At 43.8% G+C, this 17,520-nt stretch overlaps 1 protein-coding gene and 1 long non-coding RNA gene across 4 annotated transcripts in view; one reads left to right on the top strand and one right to left on the bottom strand.

Moving 5' to 3' along the window:
• Positions 1-17,520, bottom strand: part of CFAP77 (cilia and flagella associated protein 77) — an 88,361-nt gene that overhangs the window by 46,251 nt on the left and 24,590 nt on the right. The gene's annotated exons all lie outside the window — the stretch shown is intronic.
• The window catches only part of LOC109280268 (uncharacterized), an 88,734-nt gene that overhangs the window by 48,424 nt on the left and 22,790 nt on the right, over positions 1-17,520 (top strand). For both annotated transcript variants that reach the window (XR_002086512.2, XR_009455930.1), the window contains exon 3: positions 15,666-15,798. This is a non-coding gene — a long non-coding RNA (uncharacterized LOC109280268). The remainder of the gene's footprint in view (positions 1-15,665; positions 15,799-17,520) is intronic.

Raw genomic sequence — 17,520 nt, 5'->3', positions numbered from 1 at the left:
GTTACTGTCTTGTTTTCCATATAACTTGGCTCTTTTGATACAGCCTTGGAGAGAAGATGGTGGTTTCTGGAATATCAAATTTCAAGTTTGCACTGTCCAGGTCTGTGGGGGGTTGCTATTGAACCCAGAGCTCTCTGCTTATCTTGCTGGCTACACAGCGAATTACTTTATCATTCATAAATGAACAGGCTCTTGTTCAATAGTGCTCTCTCCACTGATTCCACTGTGACAGTCATTCAGCAAGTGCAAAGCAGAAAGGTGAAATCTATTGAGGTGTTTCTTTCTGATCAAAATGCAGATGCTGAAAACCTAGCTTCCTTCTGTTGTTAGCTTTGCTTTCAACTTTTGGCCAAATTGGAGTCTCTTGCCAGTGTTTAGGGCCAGAAAAGTGAATCTGCCCTCTCTAATGATGGTGTAATGAGTGATTTATGCACACTGGAGCATTTCTTCTCCAAAGCTAGCAAGCAAGGAAGGAGAGACTTCTTGCACTGAATGCATCACTCAAGGATGGGTGGCAGGAAGGAAAGGGGACAGGTGGCCCGAGCATAATGGGTGTGTATGCAGTTGGGCCGGAGCTGCAAAGTTTTAGGCCAAACCTGAACTTTCCAAAACTCACAGGTTGTCACATCTTGGCCCTTGGCTTGAGCCTATCACTGGATGTGGATGCCCAAATTGAAGGAGAGCACATTTAGATTGGACATCAGGAAAAAATTCTTTACAGTGAGGGTTGCCAAAATGTGGAATACGCTTCCAAGGGAGGTGGTGCTCTCCACTTCCTTGGAGCTATTTAAGAAGAGATTGGACAAACACCTGGCTGGGGTCATCTGACCCCAGCACTTTCCTGCCCGGGGCAGGGGGTCGGACTCGATGACCTAACAGGTCCCTTCCGACCCTAAAATCTATGAAATGCCGTGATACTCGCCTCCTTGTGACTCCTAGAATGACCAAGACTTTGTGGCTATGGATAAAAGAACAAGGTGGGGTGAATTCAAAGTGAGTGGGTGCCTGCCATGCCTCTGCAGTAAGCGTGCATGTGCTTGCTCTGTAGTAAGTGAAAGCTAAATTGTGGTAGCTTATCCTTCCTGTCATTAGAGCATGGGACTAGGTGTCCACACTTGTGGTTCATTTCTGGCTCTGATGCTTTCTCTGTTCCTCAGATTCCCGACATGGGGAAACCTGCTTCACTCCTGACACAAGCCTCCTTGTTCAACCCTAAGAAAATCTCTCTGTAACTCTGAGGTTGGCCCTGACTTGCACCCAGTGCAACCCCAAAGCCAAGCTAGTTCCTTCACACCTTCCTCAGAAATCGTTCTGGGCTTAATAGAGAGCAATGGACAGACAACATGATATGAGGGGAGTTGAAAGTATCACTGAAACCAGAATGTGGGCTCAGGCCTTTCTAAGGATGGAAGGCGACTAAACTGTGCTGACAGCTGCAGTCAGATTCACTTTCCCCTGGCATAAAACTCCAAGTCTTGGGGCTGAATCTCAGTCTTAAATATTATTGGCTTTAGTGTAGTTACCGTGTCTACTGAAAGGCAGAATTTGACCATGGACAGTACCTCTAGTGACCTCTAGAACAAAATATATGTGCCTAGCAAGCAATCTTAAATGTAGGTAACCCCCCTGTTTAAGGTTTTCCACTGAAACTTTGCACTGAATAACACTGGGGTATTTACAATAGAAAGGTCCCAACTTCTGATACCTCCTGTACAAAATCATCTCTGTTTTCATAGTAGAGAAGTTAGTGTTCCTTATCAAAAAGGATGCTGTTTCTTTAATGTAATAAAACCCCAGCAGGACAGAACATCTTCACTTGACTATCCCCCACTATTCCCATAAGAAATCAAATGTAATCCTATTTAAGAAGCTTTAAATAATTTTGAGCTTTCATATTGACTTATTAAAATGAAGCTTAAAAAACGCCTTCATTGCAATCCCTTTACAAGGGTCAGGGATATAAAATTTGAAGGAATATGATTAGTAGCTCAGGTGGAAAGATATAGGCAGCAGGGTCCAATTTTACAATATAAAGTGTGATTTATTCTCCTCCCCACCCCTTCCTTTACACTGGAAGGTGACTAAGTTAAAAAAAAAAAAAAAAGAAGCACCTTCTTATTAAACAGATCTGCTCCCTGTGTCTTACTGAGATCACTTTTTTAAGCTTTTACTGTGTTTTAATCTCAGATCTGCAGAGCCACTAAGGTAGAAGGAACTGGATTCTAGTCCTTCCAACTAAAAACAAATGCACCAACGAACAGATCAGTTATACTTGTGCAAACGCAGCGGCTGTCACAGAGGACACCGTCATAAGATAATGAAGATGCAAATATGTCACAGAGTACGTTGGGGTTGCAGATGTCGGGGATGGTACATTTGGGCCTGCAGAACCTTTATTACTGCAGGGTGGTGAGTGAGAAGCTCAGGACTCTTACTAGCTTTTAGAGATGGGGTGGGAGGGAGGGAGGGAGGGAAGGTACAAGACGACCAAAAATAACCCCTTTTCTGGTAAATTGAGCATGTTTGTTAAAACTCTTGGCAGACTGTCATGGAATTCCCCAATTTCTCCAAAATGACATTTCATAGAGAGATTGCACTTTAAAGCAAAAGGCTGCAATGGCTTCAAATGTCCCTCAAAAGGTCTAGGAAGAAATCCTTAGCCTCTTGCAGTCCGTAGGAGTTTTGCTATTCATTTCAGCGAAGCCCGGATTTCTCTCCCAGAAGCTGAAACTTATTGGATGTTGCGGCTGCCTAAAGAGAAGAAATGCTCTAGGAAGCACTTATGCTATTTGTAAGGTCAGGAAAGAAAAAAAGCCTAACCGTTTCAGGTGCACCAGAATTGACTTGGTAGTACTCAACCTAAGGGCACCTGTCTCAAAATATGAAGTGAAATAGCTGCACTAATATTCCCTCTGTGTACATGCACATGAGTTGTAAGGGTGGGCTTTATGGAGTATCTTCTTTTGCACAGCTTCTAGCTTCGGCTTTTGTCACCGACGTGTTTTTGTGATATGAACAGGGCAGGATTTGCTATTCTGAAGTGGCCCAGCGTATTTACTTCTCCGTGCCCCCCTCCTGCCTCTCCCCTGACAGTGACGTCACGTCAAGGAAACATACAGCCTCTAATAATTGTATCCGTCACGAATGCAATGGGGATGTATCTGTGTATGCAATGGGCCAGGTTCAGCTTTCACCCACTGACTTGAGAATATTTGCGGGTGTAACAGAGAGCTGATTTCAGCCTCTGATTGTTAGAAAAATCAGATCAAATGAACAGAAGAGAGGAAGCAGAGATGGGTGAAGATATCTCATAGAGGAAAATTCTACCAGGTGTGACACCCATGCAATTCAACTGAAATCATTTCAGGTGCAGGGATATAAATGAGGACAGAATTTGCCCCCGGATTTTCAGGTATATAAAACCAAGTGGGGTCCTAGCTGCACCAGCAGTTACAAACCGAGCTCCTACGAAGCCCCGAGGGGCTTGCACGTGTCGGTGAGGGAAGAATCTGGCCCATAGCATTTACTCTGTCCTACAGCAAAATGGATTCAGCACGCTGCAATTTAACTGCAGACCCTAGCAAGCAAAATCGCACCCTGCTCATTACACTTACAGCCGTTGCTGTGAAATCCTAATGTGTCAAACTGTTTCTCCGGGAAATAATGTGACTAATAACTTTACAGCTGCCTAAGGCTGGACTTTGGTCAAGGCTGTCATGGAGTCTATGATTTTCATGGTTTTTTTTGAGAAATATCCATGATTTTGACATGTTGGGGCTCTCGTGTGTGAGCGAGCGAGGGAGATGGGAGGCATAACAGCTGAGCAAACTTCACTGAGCGCTGTAACGTGAAACCTTGGGCTGTGTGGGAGACAAACCGATCCCACCAGGGGCTGAGTGCCTTCTGTTCCCTATGGAGTCAATGGGAGTCAAGCGTGATTGACACCTAGTGGCATCTCGCCCAGAGAGCAGGAGCAGGAAAATTGCCTTGACATCAAGGGCCAGACCAGTGAACGTTTGATGAGGTCTTTAATTCCTCACGGGATCATTGTGAGGTTTTCGTTCTTATTCTACTTCACCTTGCTATTTTTTATTTTTTTTTTGTATCAACAGTCTGGGAAGCCAGGTTGGGATTGCAAAGGTAACACAAGATATTTGCCTCCAAGGGTCAAAGCTGCTGTCGTAGCCTGTGGCCTCTTCTTGCTTATGCTAAAAATGTGGGGACTGTTCTTCAAAGTACAAAAGAATTGTCATCATATTTGCCCTTTGTTTAACTAGATTTTCTTTAATCCTGCTTGTGATTTTCCTCATTATTTTCTCCACCCAATTGTAAAATCCTAGCTTTACTCGCTTTGGTTTTGTCTTTACTCATTAATTTTGTTCAAAGCCTAAAACATCAAGGGTCAAATGCTGCTCAACTGATACGCATGAGTAATCCCACTGGCTTCAGAAGGGCTACTCTTGTGACCAAGGCAAGCAAGACTTGGCCCTAAAAACTCACTTCATAATTGCATCCTATTTGCTAAATCAGATGTTTTATGTGCTTAGCAATTGTGTGTGTTCCCTACTTACTCAACTATTACAAAAGGATTCTGCTCTGTTGGAGTTCTGACCCATATTTTCTCTTCTGCAGTCCAAATTTGGCTGCTAAAAAGTAAAGAAAAATATATATTTGTCTTATCATCTCTCCCCCAACCCCTGTTCAGCTGCTGTGGTATTTTCCTTCATTATGCTGCTGCCTCAGACAGTAAACCTCTCTAATTTCCTACATCGCAGCTATTTATTTAAATGCTAACTCGCATTATGAAGTGATAATCCACAAGCGCAGGAGATAATTTATGAAGCATTTAAATTAAGAGGAGCAGCTAATTGGGAGCATGTGTCTTATAAGCCTTGCTAACACCAGAAAACTACAAATTAGGGAGAAAATGGAAGATATTTTTATCTTGCTTTTTTTTTCCTTTTGTAATGCACTAAGGAAAAATATTACCAGGCATCTCACAAACACTGCTGCTCACAGAAGTCTACTATTCCTTTTCTGTTTGTGTTTGACTAACTATAAAGCAGACGATGCTTTCATTATTACAGATACATCACTACAGCACACAAAATAGTCTTTGCTCCTGAAGAAGGTGCAGTAAAGGATTGGGGTTTGGAGGGTTTTTTGCCTTCAAAAACGTGGAATAAATTTTCCGGGAGAGGTTCCTTTCTCAGCCACACGCATTAATTTTAAAGAGCAAAGACTCTCTGGTTATATAGGGATGTTAAAATGCATTTAATTTAGGACTGCATCATGTTGTAAGAGTTTTATAGGTTCCGGTTGAGATTAGAATTGGTATAAATGGCTGTGAACCAGAGCAGAGTAAATTTAACGTGGCCACAAGATTGGACAGAATATTGGTTCAATGTACGTGGAAGTGAAGTACTCCGTTTAGGTTTGGGGCTTATATTACCAACCTAAATCTCAGCAGGGTTCAGAGGAGGTAGCTCTTCTTAAGGGCAAAGGATGAGCAGAATCCAAGTACTGATGCATCCTGGTGCATGCAGTTCCCAAAGGGGCAGCCGGACACTACAGCAGCAGTACTTTTAGGTAGCACAGTCACAGTGGCCATCATGCGACCTGTTCCCTAAACTACTCTAGGGATGGGGCTGAACTTGTACGAGTGGTCTCAGCCCATGGTGGCATTGGACAGCTGTTCTGAAAGCATGTAAATGCCCAGATGTGAACGATGCCTATCCCGTGCCAACAGATACTCCAGAGTTTCCACACTGGTTCCACCAATCTGCTACCATAAATAGGAAAATGGAAATGTGGTTGCTTCTAGAAAATTAATTCTTGTTTTCGCGGAGTGCGGCGTTTTCCCGGTTGCTCTACCACTTGCTGAGGTCAGGCATTTCAGCCTTATTGGCTATCAAAACTCTGATCGCAAGGGCTACGCTGCTCTGTTTCTGTAGGAGTGGGAGTGCTTTGGCAGAGGTGGTCTCTGGGGGGGTGGTCCAAACAAAGAAACTGTGTTCGTGGAACCCGGAAGGAGCTACATGAGGATAAATAGCAAGACATGCACCGTTTGGCTGGAAGGCGCTATGGAAGCGCATGTAGATCAAGCACAGGCATATGAGCGTGCATTGTGTACATGGAATATCTTTGCTTGGCTGTTTCTTCTCTTTCAGAGAGCCCCGTGCATGTATCCTGTCAAAAGCAGTCAGCAAAACAGGCTCTGGCATTATCGGACTTGCTTCTCAGTCCAAAGGAAACTATAAATCAGAAACTTCAATCATGTCTTTATGGTCATTCAGTAAACAGAGATGGAGGATTTATTCAACATGGGACAGCAAAGAGGAAACTGCAGGGGGTTATTGCAGGAGATATTGGTTTAGCTAAGGCAGAAGTGCTCCCAGGGGCCTCTCGAGGGACGAGACGATGAACAATGACACCAATGACAATAACAAGGCAATTATGGGGAAGAGGGTGGGGAGGGGGTAGCATTTTGTTAAAGATAGATAAGTTTCCATACGATGCCCACTGTGAGGTTTTTTGTGCTTTTCAGGTGTACCTTTTCATTAGTTGTCCAAGTCTAAAAATGCACCAAATGCTTATGTGGGACCTGTATTTCTTTTAGGAGATTAGGGAAACCTTCCCCTGTATAAATTAGGACTAAAGTCTTGTTCCTCACCACCAGGTTCTGGGGATCTTTGTGCAGGGAGGGAACATGGAAACCTTCATACCAGGCTCCAAAATGGGCTATATGTGAAGCCGTAGGTCTTCAGTGAACCCTGTGGCTTTGCAAATCACCTCTTCAGAGGGGAATGGTTGGGGGTGCCAGGTGACTGAGGGTATGCTAATCCTGCCCCAACCACCTGTGAGCTGTGGAGGATGGGGTCTCCCCAGATCGGACCTCCACAGCACACCTGGATGGTGGTGACACTAAGGCTGGGGCTCTGACATTCAGTCCTCCCCTTCAGCAGCACACCAACATCACATCCCGCTACATCAGTGCCTGCCATGGCTGCAGAGGGAGGCCTGGGACAAGGCCAGTAGAGGCTCTAGGAGTAATTATGAGGAGACTCTGGAAATGTAGGTAGAAGCAGGTAAACCTTTGCTTTTGTCTCCTGTCTGGTACAACCAGACCTCTGCTGAAATGGTTGCTGATGTAAATTGACCCAAAGAGGCCACTTGAGATGACTCGCTGGGCTGATGTGCAACTACTGCCTTGTCCACTTGCAACACCTTGCTGAGTGGAGCTTTGTTTTTCAGTTTTTTAAGCAGGATGAAGACAATTTGTTTCTCCATGATGGGATCTATAGATGGGTGCCCAAATCAGTCAACTACACCCAAACTGATTGTCCTATTGAAATCAATCATGGGGCTACATACACGAGTAAAGAAAGTGAATTTTTGGGTTAGAATGCCTACCCTCTTGGCTCACTGCTTGTGTATAAAGTACTTGGTCAGGGAGAACTGTCCAACCACTTATTTCTAATGTGCTAAGCTACTTATTTTAGGTCTTTTCCCTTTCCCTAAAGCCAAAAGAGGAAACCATGAGAGCCCCGGCATTGTTTGGACTTAGGTACAGAGAATAAAGAAGCTAGGAAGCTGGACAAGTGGCCACAACACCCACTTACTGGAACTGTATCTGCTTTCACAAGAGTGCAGAGCAAAGACTTAAGTGGGAGTTACTGAGTCAAGTCCTGGTTTAAGGCATGCTATCTCATCACCCTGTTCCCCATCACAGCCTGATTGAAACCAGCCGCATGCATGGATCTCCCTTACCCAGAACCCAATACAGAGACCTGATTTACAAGGGGAAAAATAAAGGTACCGAAGCTTTGCTTGGAAGGGATTGAAGCTCCTAAGCGTCCTTGGGAGAGTTGGACCCTACTGCCACTGACAATAGATTAGGCTTTTGGTGCAATCTGCATATTTCCAGGGCACATTAGAGAAGTGAAGACAAATCTTTTTTCCTGGTTCTAAAGAGGCACCAAAGTGATTCATCCCCCGCCCCTCTCCTTCCTCCCCTCCCACCACAGTAACGGCTTTCCTTTGCCTTCCTCTTTCCTCACAAGCCCCAAGCAGTTTGTTTTTGCCTGCAGAAGATTTGAAATATTGCAAAGGGGGTACAGGCAGCGCTCCCTGCGGCCTTGCCCCCAATGGCACGAATGCAGACATAAAATAACCAAGCACCATCAGTAACCTGTCGCCAAAGCCCCGCTACGAGGCGAGAGTTTTCCTCCCTGCCGTGGCTGTTAGCTGCAATGTATTTCTCCCTGCACTAAGCACCGTCTTTCCCAGGGCCGCATTACAATGATTTATAAACCCCATTTCTGTGGAAAACTAATAGATCAAAGTGAGGAGAAGGAAAAGGAGACAAGAGCAGCTGGAGGAAGATATTGAAGCATGAAACAAAAACACAAATGAAAAACTAGTTTGTGGCACTAGTGAGCTGTTCTGCACTGCACTTTTATTATAGAAAAATAATAGGGGCATCTGTATTTTAATCCACTTTTTCAAAGCCATTCAATTCATCTGAGAAGCTCATTCGAAAGCCTGCTTATGCGTGTGTGCGTACACGCACACATCTGTTATTGAATCAAACATTTATTTCAACATTTAACCCTTCCAGCTATTTATCCTTTTTTTTTTTACCTTATACATTTTGATCAACCTCCAGTTTTTAGTTCCTCTATAGCCAAAGTAGCACCAATAGAGCCAAATGTTCCCTGAAGTCCCAGCTCAGCCCCTCAGTTACTAGTTTCATGTGAGCCTTAAAACAATGTGTTACTCAGCTGAGGGTAGGGATTATATTTTGCCCTGGGTTTAGTTAGTGATCTGAGCCTGGGACAAGAAACCAGGAGGTCTTGGGGGTGTTTTTTGGACCTTAGGTCTGATACAAGCTTGCTCTGTGGCATGGCTAGCTCCTTACACCTTTGTTTCAGTCTCCCCCCATCTGTAAAATGGGGATAATGGGCTTGATTGTTAGCATAACTATCTATTTCTATCCAGTTTCATCAGGAATGAATGTGAGCCAATAATACATTCCAGTACTTATCTCTTAGCATTGCAATGATTAATGCATTAATGTTTGTAAGAGCTTTGGAGATGTAAAGCTAATTGGGCTTTTTTTGTGTGTTGTGCTTGTCTGGTTCAAGCAACAGACAGTCTTGACTTCAAACAGAGGTAATGGGTAGAGAATTATTATAAAAATAACCATAATCCTTAGCACGCACACAGCACTTTATATATTCAAAGTGCTGCACAAACACTAACTTAAACCTACAATTTCCCCATGTGGCACATATATAAGTGCAGCTGGTAGACAATGGACAGCACTGCTGAACTAGGGCAAACAGCAGCTCTGATGTAAAAGGCACAAGCAGAAAGATGTTATGGGGATTATAAATGAACACGCAGCACCATAAGATGGCATATGACTGCACTGTGGCTGTGCCTAAACCTAACTTCTATGCAGCTTAACCATTGACTCTCTGTTTTTTCTGTATTTTAATCAGTAGTCTCCTTGGTAATTCCCTGTTGCTAGATAATCCCGCCACCCAAGGTCATGTGTGCTCAAAGGCAGGTATTTCACTTGGGCTCTTGGGTTTCTGTTGCACTCCCTAGGGTGCCTTTTCCCCTGTTGCCAAGAAGGTGTTGGTAGTGTGGTCACCGTTCCTGAGTAGGCGTGCACAAGGGTGTAGTCATCAACTCAGGTGACTTCACATCTACAGTCTCCTTTAGCAGAAGGGGTAGGAGCTGTTGCTTCAAAGCAGGAGGACCTGCTCTCTCCTTGCTGTCATCATGAAGTTGTGAATGACATCCATGAAGGCTCCCTGCTCCAGCCCCTTGACTACATTCCTTATTACAGCAAGAGGTGTGTAACAGTGAGCTGTACAGAGAGGACTAGTGAATTCTGGAAGGGTTGTGGCACTATGGACTTCTCTCTACTCCTTTTGACCTGGCCAATTTTAATGCAGCTGCTCTGCTCCCTTAAGAATCCTCTCTTTCCACCCTCGATTGGGCTGTGTAAGTGGGGAGAATAGCATCTCAAAGAAGACTGGCTAGGTAGATGGGAGAGGAGAATTTTGCCCCAAAAGCTTTAAGAAGGTCGTAGTTTAAGGAAATGCAGGTAAGGAAGAAAATGGGGAAGGGTCTTTCTCCAAATGGGCAGTGCGCTGCTTTGCAGAAAGCATGAAGACTTTCCCATGTGGCTTTATTTATTATTTTCCCAGTTGGTAAATGACAAAACAATAAAGCAAAATCTATTGTTAGCTTTAAAATGCCGGTGATTTGCATACGGCTGTGATAGTCCTGCTCCTGCCTTCATTTAATCTCAGTAAGCCATGCTACCTTTAAAAATTATGACATTTAATATACTGAACTATGTCAACATCATATTAAGGGGCTGACTTCACAGCTTAATTGTTGATCACGTAGAAGGTGGGTTTAGCAAAGGCATTAGTTTAGCCCTGTTCAGGCCTGTGTGACATTAGTTGGAGTGGCGGACTGCTAACGGCTCTTTTTCTGGCAAGAGCTCTTCCTCTTCTGCCAGGATCCCGCAAAGCCCTGGATGATTTTATACTTTGCTGTTTGTTTGTTCACTTGGGCTTGAACTTACTTGATCCTCTGCCTCAGAGCATCACTGGGACACAGCACTAGAAGCATAATAGCAGCTGTGCAAAATCCCATTGAAAAATCCATGATTGCTGTTGTTTCAATAAGACTCTGCATAAATGAATACTAGGCCAGGATATGGAGGCCTGGTAGATTCATGTTCTAATGGTACGTGATACCTGGGTAGCTTATTGCTGGGGTTACCTTACCGAGGTACCACATGATAGTGTTATCATCATTTTGCCTCCCTTTTTTACCCCCTTTTTCTGTTTGATCCTTGCTTGGTCATGTTGAATGTACAAGGGGGAAGGGATTTTTTTTTAATACCTTTTACTGGACTGACTGTAGAGCTCACAGAGATGGTGATCCAATAAAAGGTATTGCAAAAATGCTTGCCTTTTGTACATTTTTGGACCATCAAGGCCACAGCAACACTCCAACCCTATGACACCATTCTGAAGGTAGTCAGTACGTGAATTGGGGTTGTATTTGTAAATAGCCAGTGATAATGTTGGACCTCTTCCTCAGCCACATCTCAAGCTCAAGTTGTGCAGCTCCAAAAGGCGTGTGCAAAGCTTGCTTTATCATGACATATATTTTGGGCTGACAGAGAGCTGCTTAAGACATTATGTCCACCAAAAGTCTCAAGGGACTGGCATGATAAGGGCGTGCACCAGCTCTTGTCATTTTAAGCCTCTTGCAGGCAGCGCTAGTGGTGGCGTGGGAGTTGTCATGCTAGTACTGCACAGCGGAGGATCACCCTCTGATGGGGACAGTTCTCCTCTAAGTGGCTGAGTCAGCTTTACTGACAAAATCCTCCAGGTGTGTGGTGCAGAGTGACACGCTGCTGTGATAAATCAGGGCTTTTGATGCCCAGTGTTGAAAAGATTAGAATTTACAAAATACCTTTCACAGACAAGCCTATGAACTCCACTTCATCAATCTACTTGATACAAAAAATCATGGACTAAATATAGACATTGGATTTATGACGCATTATAACCTGCCTAACATCGACTTCCCAGGCAAACCCTCTGCTTTTTACCATCTATTCTCATTCCCTTTCCTCCTCCCCCCACCCTCCTGTCTCCCATCCTTTGACTACAGCTACATTCATTCCCCTTTCCCCCCACCATCCCCCCTGTCTCTCACCTACTGGCCACCTCCATTTACATTTCAACTGACTGGTTTTCTTGCATATGTACTGGCCTCTGGCTGCTTTACCACTCCATCCAGGAAGAGCACAGACCATCTGCAGATGCTTCCTCAGCCTGATGAAGGGCATTTGTGTCCAAAAGCTTGCAAAGAAGAATTTTTCCAACTATTTGAGTTGGTCTGATAAAAGATATCAGATTTACCCAAAGAACCTTGTCTGCCGGTGTCCTTAGACCAACACAGCTACAACCTGCACCCCCAAAAAGATGGAACACATTAAGTATCACATTGCATCCCAAGTCATGTCTAAGACCGGAAGCCCTCAGCCACTGTGAGGTGGATATAGATGCATAAACAGTAACCTGAAGGCTACATACCTCTGACCACTGTATATAGCTTTTAACTTCTGTGTGAGTTTTAACTCCTAAAGAATTTGGGAATGGGGCCAGATTTTTAAAAAGGCATCTAGGTTGACAGAGATGTACGAGTCCCAGGCTGATGTGATTTAAAAAAGCAAAGTTATAAGTCCCTGAAAACTGAAGCTTATAATGGAAACACTGGCAAATCCTTAACTGCAAAGAAGCTACCAGGCGTTGCAACAATAATTGGGAAAGGAGGGGGGGGTGGAAATCACACTGTGTTTTTCAGTGCTTAGCTAAGAAATACAACAAGAGAGTTTATTGCTTACAAAACACAGCTGCACTGCCTCAAATTGGATGGAAAAATGAACCCTGATAATTTATTACTCCCCTAAAGTCACAAGAATGTACACATAAATTACATTTTTTTTTTTGGAGGGGGAGGGAAGTGGTACCACTCTAGTCCATTCTGTACAACCTACTTATTAGTATCATAATTTATTATTATTATGCCCTGCTGCAAATATGGAGGCAGATAAAATTCAAATCTATTAAAACAACAGCTCCACTTTCTCTGAGCCACTGAGGGACACCATTCCAAAGGAAATGAGATAAATTACTAAGACGAATGTATGCATCTTGCATTATAGCATGTAGTTTGGACATATGCAAGTATAGGAAGATAATTTATTTTAAAAAGAGGTGTGTTAAGTTTTCCCATTCAGAAACCAGTACAGAGGAACTTGATTAACTGTCAAGTGGTCAATTAGATGTCTTTTTTTAATGTGCTGATTATTTTTGCAGAAGATTGTATGCATCAGCTCTGTCTGAGAGACTGTGTGTAATATTGTTGAAATGCCTACCTTGTTTGTCTTTCAAACGTACTGCACATCTACATGCATTTTAGAACAGTTTTTAGCTCACTGTTGTGGAAGGTGGGTATCCTACTGACGAAATATATGTACGTCCATGTGGTGCTGATCTTATTATAATCCCGAGCTCAAATTAAACGAGTGAAAGATGCTGCACTGGCAGTCCCTGAAGACTGAGACCTCAAAAGGAAAGGTGTCAGCTGTACAAAATTCTCTTCCCTGCCCTGTTCGCATCCCACAGCGCTCAACCCTGGGGGTGCGTGATGAGCCATGTGTCTGAGTCGGAGGGCCTAAACATTTTCATTCTTGCTCATGAACGTCACCCCTTCTGAGATTCGCAACGTGAGTGCCATATGAGTGGATTTGGCGCAGGATGGGCCTGGATATTAGGAAGTGGTCTGGCACTGCCAGGCTCATTTTACACTGGCAAGTGAACAGTTGCCAGCTGATGATGTTCGTTTGCGGGTAAGGTGGAATACGCTTCCAGGTGAAGGGCTCTGTAACCAATCCCCACCATGCTGTGCGATCCAGTCTCTCTTTTGGACCCTTGATGTTTAGTAGAGAGTGAAACTGGCTGAAACTCAGAGTAACTAGCCCCTAGTAACATCTGAATAATTGCGTCTCCTAATCAGAAGAGATTGATGCTTTACAGACGTCGATGGTGGAGTGCGGCCTGTCACCACCCACTTCGATGTTGTATTTGACCTTGCCTTCACTGAAATCAATGGGCATCCCACACCCTCTTTCCTCCTCTGGCAGTCCTTTCTAGCTAGGTAGATCAGTGGTAAAATGAAGTGTCTCACATACTTTCCAGCCTTTTGTTGAACTAAGTAAGAGACTGAGGGGGGAGCTCCTTGGCCTTAAGACTTAGTGGAAGCCTCTCCTTTCTTGCTGCCTGGATGGATTAGCACAGATGAAAACAAGACGGAAAGGTTTATTGCACACTACTTACTGTCCACCTCTGGAGACATCACTTCCAATTCCTATCAGGTCACGATAGAGTTGAAGCAACTTTGGTGTGTTGGCCTACTGGACGTACAGCCACTTCACGTATCTGCTCTTTGGAGGGACGTGGCTGGTACTCTCTATTTAAGAGACCTGCAGGGAAAGGGAAGGACTAGGGCACACTACCAGGCCAGCCTGTCAAAGTTTGTCTTGTACCTTGTCTGTGTCTTTTATGCCTCCTATTCAGCCAATTGTTTTTTTTTTTCCTTTAAGAGAATTTTGTTTGTGATACAAAATTCATATTATACTTTTTGAAGTAATGTAACAGCCGCGTGGGTTTAGACAGCTTCACTTTTATGAACGCTGGGTATTCTCACAGCAGAGTTCATGAGATAGAAATCCAGATAAACCTCAGTGGTCTAAAATGTAAACAACCTTAATAAAGAAGAAAAGAGTCGGCAATCATTTCATCTTTCCTGCAAAGTCTGCCACTCTGATATTGAAAACAACATCCAAGCCATACGTAGGACGAGACCTTGCGCGCCTAGCAAGGAAGGGGAAACGGGGTAGGATAGCCAGGAGATAAGTAGGTTAAGCCAGGAGATGATGCCACCTACTAGCTATGATCCTGTAGCTTCAGGTATTTACAAATGCACTGGTAGCACACATTGGTCTATAGATCAAAATTTTAGCCCTACCATTGCATAACAGTAGCAGTGCGGTATTGCAGTTTCTCTCTCTCTCATACTTCCGGGTAGGCTTTTTGCATTACATGCATTGCCCTTTTTATGCAGGGATTAGTTTCTAAAGCAATTGCTTATACTGCCTGGTCTTAAAAGTAAAAACTGACAAACCCTTAAAGAGTTAAAGACCCTCCAGGTTAGGAATCTGCTCCCTTCTGAACTGCAACCTGTGTGAAATGCAGCTGAATAACCACAGAACATGGATTCATCAAGCTACGTTTAACTTGGCATCCAATTCAGCGTCATACATTCAACCCTTTCCCCCACTTAATATAAGTCCAAGACAGTAGCACCCAACAGAACCAAAGGACATCTTTCATTTGAATGCCAGTCAACAAACCCAGCGATTTTAGTTTTATGTGGATTTTTTTTTTTTTTTGGCATTTGTTCAAATCATAATTAGCAAAATTCTCAGAGGAGACTGAGTTTTCACTCTCCAAATGACAAGCTCTGGATTAGGTGGATGTTCTTCCAGATGCGGCATTTGCCTCCTTGGCACGGAGTAAAGCAGTGAGGCAGGTGGCTTTGGATGTGCGCCTTTGTCCCTTCCACGGTAAAGCTGCTCTTGAGTTACCTTGTCTTCCAACATCCCATTTTCCTGTTGACTCGTCTTCTTGATTTCCAGCATTTCATTCACTTTTTTTTGTTTGTTTGTTTTACTTGCCAGGGGAATTTAAGTAAATTCTTCATTAGACTTGGGTGTCGTCAGTGTACCAGGAGGAGGTTTTAGGAGCAGGCGCATCTTCCCATGCTGCAATACATCCTCAGTACACTGCTCTCAGTCTCACTTGCATGTTGATATTCATCTCTTGTACAGGGTTGCAATAAGCTTGCTGTTTCCCCTTTAATGAAAACCTGGGAAAACCGCAAGTAAATTCCTAACGTTGCAGATGGGTCCAGTGACTGGCTCTCCTTGCGATATATTTGTAAATAGAAGATACAATCTATGTTCTCTCCACAGCACAAAATGCATGCATTTTTTCTAGTGGCAGGATTTGTAAGGCGTTGCTGCTGAACTAGGGGCCTGGCCGTTCGCTGACTACTGCTGAACTACAAATACTGACTGAAATCCACAATATGATGCTACCTCTAAAGATGTCATTCACCGTGATCTCCCTGGTAAGTGAATAGGAAACGTCATGGCCTGCCTCTTTCATTTTGCATGAGTGGATGACAGAACCGTGGCTCAGATAGCTCCAAGGGACACTTCCCCAGCTTCCCGGTATGCCGAAGAAGTGCTTCCCTCCCCGTTGCATACGCTGTGGCTGAGATTCCTAAAGGACAGGGCTTGGATGGTTCTCCGGCTGTCAGACGAATGGCTGTTTTGTACGGTATTATCCAGCTTCAGCTTCCAAAATTGATGCTCTGCTGGTTGGAACATTGATGCCTCTATATCCTGATTTTTTTACCTTCCATATCCCCCGCTGATTTGAGCGATCCAGCATTCAGTCTTAAATAAAGACTGTGAGTAGCATGAATGGACAGTGGGGACCACTTTTCTATACATGCTACATGAGATCCTTATGTATCCTGGGACACCAGTGCCTTAGGATAGTCATGCCTTTGTCCTCTACATGAGAAGGAAACCCCCTCCTTTGGAAGGGATGACACCTGGAATTGCACAAGGTAAAAATAAAGTTTTCTTGTCCAGCTATGGGTGTGGGTAGCTTCCACTGAAGCCCATGTTTTCATGGCACATGTCCTTTCTACAGGAATCAAGATGAGTTGAGTTTAAGCCAAGTTGTTAAGGTGGGAGTCAAAAGATTACAACCATGTACAATTACTGTTACATTGCATACACTGGAACAAACACAAAGTATCCTGATGATACCAGATAAGCTCTGGTCCTACAACTGTAATGCTTTGTGATGGATAATCCTTGGTTTACAGTGTTTTCTTGGAGCTATATAAATTTTGAGGGACAGAACACCTTACCAGCTGGAAGAAACATGCAGCTTGATTTTCCAGCATGTAATTCCTGTTTGATTCACAGCTAATAAATAGGTCATCTTGTACTTTCAAAATGCCAACATGCAGTATTTCAGTGAAATAACAACTCTATATTAAAAAGCTGTCAACTTCAGTGCAATTTTCCTGCACCCACTGCTCTGCAAAGATACCTTGTCACTCATGTTTCGGGGCTGTTTTCCTGAAATATCTCCACTTATTCATAAATAATGAATGTAGTTGCATAAAAATATGTGGCACAAAGTCTGCTTTTTCCTCAAGCTTGAAGGAGCTGCTATGCAGACTGTATTTATTGGTTAATCATCTCAACAAATCTTATGAAAATCACAGGTGTGGTAATAGCACACTCCCCATCACCACCTGCACGCAGGTGTTCTTGGCTACTGTAACCCACATCCTACCTGTTTCAAGCAATCATAATGCTGCCTTTGGAAGGCCCTATTCTATTTAGGGCTAGACATGTAGGCTAAGTACAGACAGTCAAAAACCCTGAGGCTGAATCGATTCAGTCTTTGCACGTTAGTCCAAACTGCAGAGATTAAACTGAGAAACAACTGGACAGATGCTCACTTTTGATTCAGGAAATACAGCCACATGCCCGCAGTGGTTCAAGCCAGAAGCTGGGCAGCATGGGTTGTTTTTTTGCTTCCTCTTCCTGGTGCTCCCAAGATCTCTGGGATTTGCAGTCCACAATCATAGCAACAGGACTCTGCAGGGTTACTCATTTCCTCTTCCTGCTTCCAGGTGCCTCTGGGATTTGTAGCCCACAGTTGCAGCTAGCAGTAAGCTTTTAGTAGGGTAGGGCAGCTTTGTACTTGGGAGAAGGGAAGTTTTAACCCCCTTCCCTGACCCCAGACCCTAGCAAGGGTTTGC

This window comes from Alligator mississippiensis, chromosome 12, assembly GCF_030867095.1.
Source record: "Alligator mississippiensis isolate rAllMis1 chromosome 12, rAllMis1, whole genome shotgun sequence".
Classification (NCBI taxonomy): domain Eukaryota; kingdom Metazoa; phylum Chordata; order Crocodylia; family Alligatoridae; genus Alligator; species Alligator mississippiensis.
This window is presented reverse-complemented; position numbering and strand designations above follow the sequence as displayed.